The 10,520-nt window shown below is 45.3% G+C and overlaps 1 pseudogene across 1 annotated transcript; it reads right to left on the reverse strand.

Moving 5' to 3' along the window:
- Positions 1–9,392: 9,392 nt before the first annotated feature.
- Positions 9,393–10,261, reverse strand: LOC108301106 (annotated as a pseudogene). Its single transcript, XR_001823735.2, has one exon. The product of XR_001823735.2 is annotated as an SUZ domain-containing protein 1-like (transcript).
- Positions 10,262–10,520: the final 259 nt, after the last annotated feature.

The raw sequence follows: 10,520 nt of genomic DNA on the forward strand, positions 1-10,520 counted from the left end.
GAGGGAGGGAGGGAGGGAGGGAAAGGAAGGAAGGAAGGAAAGAAGGAAAGAAGGAAGGAAGGAAGGAAGGAAGGAAGGAAGGAAGGAAAGGAAGGAAGGAAAGAAGGAAGGAGGGAAGGAAGGAGGGAAGGAAAAAAGGAAGGAAGAAAGGAAGGAGGGAAGGAAAGAAAGAAGGAAGGAGGGAGGGAGGGAAGGAAGGAAGGAAGGAAGGAAGGAAGGGAAAAAGGAAGGAAGAAAGGAAAAAGAAAGAAAGAAAAATAGTCTCTTCCCATCAAAAAAGAAGAAAGTAATGTAAGTGCCAGAGAAGCAAAGAAGAAAGTGACCAAAGGAAGGTGACTGAGGCTATCAAGGCCTGTCCCCTCCATTAGGTCTGTGGATTTCAAGGTCAAAGGCAAGGGCAAGCACACAGCAAAAGAGCTGGTGGCAATCAGTGCAGGGGAGGGAGAGGAAGGAGTGCCAGCCTGGGGGAAAGGCGGGTGTATCGGGGCAGCTGAGAGCCAGGATGGCTGGTGCAGAAGGCCCTGTGCTATAAGGAAGCTGCAGCTGGTGGGAGCTGAACAATGAGAACACGTGGGCCCACCTCTTCAGCCCATGAGTGAGGTGGAGGATGTAAAGAACGCTGATATTTGGGCGTCAGAATTTTTGAAGACCATGGAAGTCTGCTGATTTAATGCTTCTCACGTGTAATTTCCTTTTTAATTATACTTATTTTAGAGAATAAGCAAGGCAGCTGAACCACACTTATTCCAAAAAATATACAAGGTGGTCAGGGAGAGAACTTGTCAGTGTGGTCAGAGTAGGAGCACCTCGTTCAAACATCACATGCATAGCATCATTTGGCCTCAAGAACAACATCCTGTGTCAGGTGCTGTGGGTTTTACAGCTGAGGAAGCAGAAGACCAGAAAGGATAAGAAGCTCACTCAAGATCACGTAGCCAGGAAGGTGCCAACCTCAGTTCTCACTTTTGGTCTAGTGTTCAAACTCAATGAAATCAAACACAATGTAAACGTTCTCATGCTCTCTTTTCTAGTACCTCAATCAACAAATGATTGGGAAGAAGGTGATAAAACTGAGGTTATAATATGTGTTGTTTTATATAACTCCTTGAATACCTTAATTTTTATATAATAACTTGTTCCCCTGCCATGAGGTTTTAAATATTAGGAGCAGAAGATGGTTTTGAGACACGAGTCTCTGAATTAAGGTCCCAACCCTTTCCAGGCACTACTTTGTAGGATGGCTACTCATGAAATAGTAGTGCTGATGACAATTAAATACTAATAATATAACAACTGTTAGCAGTCTTATACCCTGATACAAGAGATGCAGCTGTGGCCTCTACCTATTGAGAGCAGAACTGCTATCAGTGTAATAGCCTTCTGCTTCAAAGAGGAGGATGCTTCCAGCCTTGCCATTTATGTTGATGCAGAAGAACATGGAGCATCTTAGGATAAGCTATTCATTCAATGAGCACGTACTGGGTGCCTCTTGTGTGCCAGGCACTATTGCAGGTGTCGTCTACACTCTCAGCACTATGGCGCTCAACGATTCCTCAGCACCTCCTGGGAATTTCAAACTCACTAACTTGACTTACAGGATTCTTCAGCATCTAGCCCCGGGTTGCCTGCAGGGGCTGCCACATGTGTCCCTGCATGCACAGTTCTGGCAGATTCGGCATCGGTGGTTGCCCGCATGGTCACTCCACACTGCTTCTTGGAATCCTTCCCTAAGCCGTGCACTCAAACATCTCTGAAAATGGGGGCCGTTCTTCCATCAAGGATTACAGGGACAAAGCTCTCTCATATGCAGAATTCTTCTATGGTACTTAGTTCCTCTGGTTGTGGCAAAGCCTCTGGGAAACCAAATGTAGAAAAGTTCTCCAAAGTCTGTTGCAACTGTCACAAACAACATGAATTGCTACAAACTCTAGGAGCAGCTAACATTAATGAGAATTTAGTCATTGCTAGTCTGGAAAATTGATCATTCAGCAAATGAATTATCTCACAAAACTGATTTTTAGGTACCCTGTTTTTAGCCAATTGGGTTTTGTAAATTTGCTTTTAGCTTTCCCATTTCTAAAACTACAATCATCCTACCCCGCTAAAATCTCACTGTTCATCAGTGACCCATCTTGACAGGAAACTTCATGGAGGTTGGGGAACCAAAGTCTCAGCTCAAAGCAGCATATTTGTTTGGCTGAGGTCTGCATTCCTGTGATTCCTTAGAAACTTGGACCTTATAGAGAAAGTGGCAGCCACTGTCAGCAGCCAACATAATTCTCTCTGCTACTCACTAGCTATGTGACCCTTGTAAGCCACCGAGCTCCTCTGAGCCTTGGTTTCTTCATTTGTAATAGGAGAATAGTACTGTGCATCTTTGAACGGTTCTTATGAAGATTCAATAGGATAACGTGTATGGATATCCTAATCCAGTGCTTGGCATACAGATGCATTTCCAGGTTGGCTTTCTGCTTCTCCCTCCTGAGATTTCACACCCCATTGGCTCTTCGGCTGGGTGAGGCTTCAGGTTCTCATCCATCCCTATATGTTTTCTTCCCCAACAAAGCCTTTCTGACCCAGATCCCATCTTCTTAATACACTGTTTCTAGAACTGATGAAATAACTCAATCTAAGGTGAGGTGAAATTCAATAGACACTGCTATCATGTGTTATTTTATTAGATACTATAGGTTCCACACACCAAATTTATCCCCCAATCCCCTTCCTTCTCCAACTTCTTCCTTGGTAGGAGAACCCAGATTTTTTTCAGATGTTCACCTTCTTCCAGTAAACCATGTGTTTGAAAAAGTTGATCCCGTTACTCAGGTGTCTGCTTAGAAAAGTTGATCCCATTACTCAGGGGTAAAAGCGGATCAGTCTTCATCATGGGAAACCCATTTCCTATTGTGCTTGATTGAGGGAGGGGCATGGTACTCTGTTCCACCAATGAATAGAAGGCGATGTCTGCCCGGGAGCTTCTGAGAAAGATCTCCTTGTTCCTACAAAGGGCCTCCCCTGGAGACGGCCAGGTCTGCAGGTAAGAGCAGGCTCATGACTGTGAAGAGAGCTTGCTGGGCTTGGGAGCCTGCGTGCTGAGGACGGCAGAGAAAAAAGACAGAGCAAAGCGCAGCCCGTGGTGATGTCACTGAGGGGTGTTGTAACGAACACCACACTCTGTCTGCCCCTACTCTGCCTTTTCCATGCCTGTACTTAAATGCTTCTCAGAATGTTTTAATGTACTTCTTTGCCTTTTGCCATGGATTTTATACTCACTGAGAACCAATATTCTGCCGTATTCATTTCTTTATATTTCACACTCACACCTAGTGCCTTACTGTATCAGTCAGGCTGCCTTTAGCCAAAGTCAAAGGAAGCCTGAAACTATAACCTAGGACTTCTTGTTATACGAGATAATAACTAGCCTTGACATCCATGTGAGTCAGGTTATAATTCAACCACAGAATGAACATGTAGATCTGTAGGCTTCTTTTCCAAAGTGGGGCTGAGGCCAGGCATGGTGGCTCATCCTGTAATCCTACCACCTCAGGAGGCTAAGTTGGAAGAATTGCTTGCATCCCGGAGTTCAAGACCAGCCTTGACAACATGGCAAGACCTCATCTCTATAAAAAGCAAAAATAAAAATTAACTCACTGTGGTGGTTCAGCCCTGTAGTTCCAGCTACTTGGGAGACAGGCGGGTAGATAGATTGAGGCTGGGAGGTCAAGCCTGTGGTGAGCCATGTTCATGCCATAGCACTTCAGCCTGGGTGACAGAGAGAGACCCTGTCTCAAAAACAAAACACAACAAAAGTGAGGCTGCTGCTCATGTTTTTCTGGCAGGCTAAACAATGACACGATGACATGGGTCTCGAAGCTCTTAAACTAGCATGTGGCTAGAGGTAGGGCAATTGGAGCCAGGTGGGGTAAGACAAACAACTTCAGAAGGACTTTCCCAGCCAGGCCAGGCTACTCTAGCCCGGGACCATATTATGCTTTCAGAGTCCCCCTTGACCCAAGACCTGGGTCTTCTCTTACTGGTCCAGTTTTTTCCTTATGAAGGGTAAAGCAGGAACAGTGGAGGGAACAGCAGCCTCAGAGCCCAGTCCGTGCTGCAAAAACTGGCCTTGATACTAGGCAACATGAGAATCAAGGTGAAACTGCCTTTGCAAATATTCTAACAGTGAGAAAATTATGGCAGTGAAAAAGTACTAATTTAACCCACCCCTCATCTTGCCTTTCCCTTAATGATTCCTAGGCTCTGGGGCCAAGCTAACCTAAAGAGACATTTAGGTTATAGTTTAAATAATAATATCCCTTCCCCAAAGCTCAGCTGCCTCTGTAAGGCTAGTGAAAGGCCTTCAGGCTGGGAGGCAGAGAGGAACCTCATTTGGCTAAGGTGTAGACATAGGTTGTCATCCATCTCTGCAGAAAACACCACTATTGTAGATTGGCCTTTTGAGATTTCTTTTCAGGTTTTTTGCATGTCTGACACTCATGGCTCCACCTGAACCCACCAATCCCCTTCCTGTGGCCCCACACAGAAGCGATTCAGAGATTCAGCATGCAGGAGGACAACTTCAACCCTCTATGATTTCATCTCTGAAATCTCTGCCCCAAACAATCAGCAGCAAGCCTAGCCACTCTCACCTCTTCCCTCAAACTGCCTTGGAAAAAGTCCTAACCTATGAGCTTAGAGGAGATTGATTTCAGTACTAACTCTGTCTTCGGTGTGGCATGGCCAGCCCTGTGTTTGTTAAGCGCTTTCTTTACTGCAATGCTATGGTCTGTATTTGTGCAGCAGGCAGGAAGAACCCATTAGGTGGTTACAAAGAGGCACTACTATTTTCCTCCCCCAGCAGCCTACCTCTCTCACCTTGACCACCATCATCACTTCCGTTTTAACAGGTAGCATGGCTGTGGTTCAGGAAGTTTCATAGCAGGCAGCGGACAGCAGAAGACCACTGAGTGAGAAGTCATAAGAATGTTGAGAACAGAGAAAATTGGGGCTTGGAAAACATGCTGATTCCTCTGCAGTCCATTGCTGCAGTGGCTGGAATTGAGCAGTGTCCAGCAAGGAAGTCACTGGAGGAAAGAACCCCATATTTTCAAAAGCTGGTGCTACTGAAGAACTGAGACTCATGGACAGGTACCAGGTGGTGAGAATGCTTGCAGTTCAAAGTCACCCCTAAATCCAGGGTTTAATTCTTACTTCTCCTCTTGGGCTGTCAATAGCATCTGAAATAGGTGGTCATTACCTTCTGGAAACGCTTCTCTAGGTGGCCTTTGGGACATAATTATCTCTTGATTCTCCTCTTGCTCTTTCTCAGTCTCCTCTGCTGATCTGTCCTCATTTTTCTGACTTCTCAACATTGGAGTGCCCCAGAACTCAAGCCTGCAAGTTTCCTAATCTTGGCAAATGGAAAGTCTGTGCTCAGGCCACTTCAGTCAGGCCTGTCCCAAGACTCTGCCAAAGCAAGATGGACTGACCTTTAACCTGTCCCACACATGTCCTCAGGGAGATGGAGTCTTTCTGTGGCTATTCACCTAGCCATGCTTCACCTGGCTGCATTGTTAGAGAAGAAGTCGTTTAGAATTGCAATGACGTGGCCCGGGGCGGTGGCTCACGCCTGTAATCCTAGCACTTTGGGAGGCCAAGGTGGGTGAATCACCGGAGGTCAGGAGTTCAAGACCAGCCTGTCCATCATGGTGAAACCCCATCTTAAAAAAAAAAAAAAGAATTGCAATGATGTGTGCAGGAGTCACCTAAACCAAGTGACATCAGCATCATAAGGGGCATATTTCATCTCTCCTCCTCCCCATCCCTTTCAACCTCTCCTTTTCTGTTCAATGTCTGTTCTGTTGTAATCTGTATGTGGGCTCCTTTTATAAAGATTGTGAGTTCTTCTCTGAGTTGCTACAACACCCAGAATATTTCCTTGAGCAGAATAACTGAATAATTAGAGAATTTTTTCTTTAAGGATCCATTCTTACCTAGGAAATCCCACCCTGAGTATTTTATTTTGGTGAAGATGACAAAGAGGGGCTTGGATAAATTGAACCACATCAGTCTTTTTTCCAGAGGCATAAATGTGAAGAGGAAGAAGATGGGAAGGGACATACACGACTTCTTTTCCTGACTCCATCTGGTTCCATATTCGGGAAAATATCCCCACAGTTTTCTGCCTTTATTTTTGTTTATCATGAAAAATGAAACTACACTTAAGATGGGTCAGGATCTCACATACCAAGTAAACAGGAAATCAGAATTAGAATGCTTGGTATTTCAGGGTGAAGGCAGTAAGAGAGCCAGTGCTTACCTTTTTTCTTTTTTTTTTAAATTATGAAAATCACAAAGTAAGATAAAAATCCTTGCTCTTTGTCTTCTTAACACTGAAGATCTATGACATTATCCTAGTGGTTCCTTGCTGAAGCTTTGCAGAAAGAAAGATCAGTTTTTAAAACTGATACGGTATCCACAATTCCATATGTAAAAGGATTTAAGGATCACCAAACAGGGGTGGGCCCCAAAGCTTCACTGAGCCCTGATGAATGAATAGAACCACATTATAAGGTTCTCCAGAGAGTAGGGCAAGAGTTACCAGTTGTCTTCCCGAAATATATCAACAAGAATGCAGGCCTAATTAACGAAGCCCAAGGTTGATTTTTCTTGCTGCCTTTTTCTCTGAAAGACAAATAATAAGAAATGAATAAGGTTGAAAGCAAATGAAAACCATATTGGGGAAGTGAAGCCTAGTCAAACTTTTGGTTGGGCTCGTTGCAAACAGCTAAAGTTCTTTAATCATCTCATTGGAGATGTAGCCAAAAAATGCAATTTGAAACACACACACACAGACACAAACACACATGCACATCAACACACACATATACACATATTTCCACATCCACACCCTCCCCTCCTTTCACTGCAGATGAATCAAGATGGTGGAGACAGGACATGATCAGAACCATTCCTGCTGTCCACTTATTTTAGAAAGGACTTTGGCAATCAGTAATCTTTGCTGCCTTGGTTTGGGGCATCCATCTATGAATTCTTATTCTATAAATGTTCCCTGTGCATTGTGCATTGTGCTACAAGAAGCTAATAAGCAGCTGGATTTGGTAATTAATTGGGAATATACTAAGATGGCAAACTATTTAAGATCCAGATTCTTCTAATAGACAATTTTTCTAGAAGAAAATAAATTTGTTTGCGATTAAAAGAAAACTACTATCAGCCGGGTGCAGTGGCTCAAGCCTGTAATCCCAGGATTTTGGGAGGCAGAGGTGGGCGGACCACCTGAGGTCAGGAGTTTGAGAGCAGCCAGGCCAACATGGTGAAACACTGTCTCTACTAAAAATACAAAAATTAGCCGGGCGTGGTGGCATGCACCTGTAATCCTAGCTACTCTGAAGGCTGTGGCAGGAGAATTGCTTGAATCCAGGAGATAAAGGTTGCAGTGAGCCAAGATCATGCCACTGCACTCCAGCCTAGGCAACAGAGAGAGACTTTGTCTCAAAAAGAAAAAAATAAAATAATAATAATACACCTGAAGGTGAGAATGGAATGAGAAATGACAACTGTATTATAATTGAGATAGTTTCTTATTAGTTGACAAAATGATGAAACACATAGAGGTTTTCCTTGTGTCAGAGTCAGCCAGCTCAATCTGATACAGAGGCAGAACTCATAGCTGAATGCGGTGCTGTGATTTCATGATGGTTTAGTATGCATTCCCTTCCACTCTATCTCACAGTGCTTCAGAGTTTAAGGCTTGAAAAATTGCTATTGTCTTTGTTACCAGGGAGAGAGAAGACATATCTACCTGGCTTTATGGAAGTTGGATGGTGAGATGTGGACTTTTCAAATGAAGCCTTACTTAGATTGACATTAAATAAATCTGGTATATTGTAGAAATATTTTAACCCAACTCATGACATTTCCTTTTGTTAAAGGGAGCTCACCCCTGGCCTCTTCCTCTCCACTGCGTACCCTTCCATGGTAGATGGAGTGTCTTACCTGACTGATAGATCTGGGCATGCTCAGCTCAGCTCCGTGTTCTTTCCTACTGGGAGTAAGTTGCTTACAGAGAGAAAGCGTTTTATCTGCTCTTCTAGAGGAGGGTTTTTCCTTATTTGGGTTCAGCATTCAGCCCCCCTTATTGGGGGGCAGGCCACCTTGGCTAACAGATTGCCACATCCTCCAACCTGGCCTCTACCAGAAACAAAGAATATTTTGGTTTTCCATTTGCCAGTCCCGTGTCAATTTGTTCAGAGCATGGGCAAAGAGGGGAGCTATTTGTTGGGAATCCTTAGACGCCCCAACATGGTTTAGGCATCAAGCAAACTGAATGGAGAACTTGAACATTTTAGTTCTGATTCTACTTGTCTTTCCTTAGGTGTTTGAATTTTGGGGAGACATACAACATTTCTCTGCTTCTTCTTCTTTTTTTTTTTTTACTGCAGAAAAGTGATTTATTTAGGCAGAGAAAGAGAAAAAGGAGAGAGAAAAAGATGAGAGAGAAAGCTTCCACGAAGATTGTGGAAGGGGACCCGAAGATGGAATCCTGGAGAGGAAAGCAGCTTCCATACTGAGTGGAAGGGGACCCCGGAAGGGGAATCCCTTCATTTTTCTTTTTCTTTTTTTTTTTTTTTTGTTCTTTTTCCCACTTTATTCAGAATGTTCTGCCTTCAAGGTACTGATTGCACACAGGAAATGTACCAGGTATAGTGACTGAGCTGGGGCCAGCAATGGAGATGGAGCACCGCAGACCCTTAAGAGTTCAAGCCATGCTGGAGTGGGAAGACCTATCCACCTTCTGACCATACGAGGCAGAAGGCTTAGGGTCCCGGAGCCAGACTGTCTCCTGGTTTTCCTTGTGCTGATGGCAAAATACTAAACAGGTCTCCTCTCCTTCACTGCTAAGCCCAGGGATGCAGTCTTACTCCCTGGCACTCTGCTCTCTTCTAGAAGCAATAAGCCTGGCTGGTAGGGAATCACCACTTGCCCTATCTCCCAAAATACTAGAGGTGGGGTTGTCACCCTCCCCAGGCTCTGTGAGCCTGCGGAGCTAGCGCAGTCTCCAGGCAAGGCCCAGATGTCCTGGGACTTAGCTCGGGGAGGGAGCTATAGGCATGGGGTGCTCATCTTTCCTGGGGGCTGCAGAGCCCTGCCCCTTTTCCAGGCGGCAGTAGGAATGCAGAAGGTAAGCTCACCAAAATCCTATTGGTTAATGTTTCTAGTGAATTTCCCAGAAACATTTTTAAGTAGACTACCAAACTACCCTTTCTCAATTAAAAATTCATTAAACCACTAAAACCCCTCCCATGCACTTTTTCTTGCAAATCAGATATTTGTATAAACAAATAAAAATAGGAAGAAAAAAAAAGAAAAGATATTTTCAAATGGAACTTACTTTTTAAGTGATGAAGACATGCACTTGGGGGTAGGTGGGTGTGAGTTCTCATTTGTGTTTTGAAATCCCAAATTAATGAGCATGATAAACTGTTATTGCTGGCACTGGCTTTACCCCAAGTGGCCAAGTGGCACTGTCTGACTCTCTACTCTGAGTCCTTGGTGGGTGCCCCCAACCTTCCCCTAACCCCCACCCTTTCCCTTGCCATTGACTTGGGACAGCCCTTGTCGATGTGCCAATCACAGTGGGAAGGGGGAGAAGGGGGGAGGTCACAGTGCATGGGGTTCAAGGTCACAGTGGGCGGAGCAAGGGGGATCACAGTGCAAGTAAGTCAGGTCGTTCCCTCTGCTCAAGTCCAGCTGCCTGCCACGGCAGTGCAACCCGTGGCAGACGACCCAGGAGGCGGTGACGGCGGCGATGGTGGCATCTTTTCTTGCCTGCATTTATCTGCGCTGTTTGAAGCCTTGTGACCCATCAGGACCCAAAGGCTGTCTGATCACATTATTGGGCTGCCTGCTGTCTTCAGGTTGGGAGATCCTAGTTGGCTTGTCGAGGATGGGTTTCTCCTGCCCCTCCTCCGGGCTGGCGCTGCCCAGGATCCGCTTCCCGGCTTCGGTGTACTCGGCCTCCGGCTGTGCTAGGGACTTGACCGGAGGGGCGGGCCTGCTGGTGGAGTTGGGGCTGTTGACCACACCGTTGCTGGTGGGCCTCTTGAGGATTCGGATCTGTGGAGGGGGTCCCGCGGGAAGGCTATCGTCCTGAATCACAATGGGCACTTTGGGAGGAGATTTGGATTTCCCCGCTGTGGGCCGCCTCTTCCCAGCTCTCAGCGACCTCCTCATCTTCCATCTTACTCGCCGCCTTCCCTCCTCCCCTCATTTTTCTTAAATGTAGAACTAGTTCATAAAATCACTACTCTACAATTACACAGTAGTTTTCCCTTTATCTGTGGAGGATATATATTAAGACCACCCCCCCCTCCCACCCAGTGAATGCTTAAAACTGCAGCTAGCACCAAACCCTATACATACTGTGTTTTTCCATCTGGTAACTGAGAGAGCTGTTAAGTGACTCACATGTAAGTGGGTAGCATGTACAGCGTGGACAT

Source organism: Cebus imitator, unplaced genomic scaffold (assembly GCF_001604975.1).
Source record: "Cebus imitator isolate Cc_AM_T3 unplaced genomic scaffold, Cebus_imitator-1.0 Scaffold32, whole genome shotgun sequence".
Lineage (NCBI taxonomy): Eukaryota > Metazoa > Chordata > Mammalia > Primates > Cebidae > Cebus > Cebus imitator.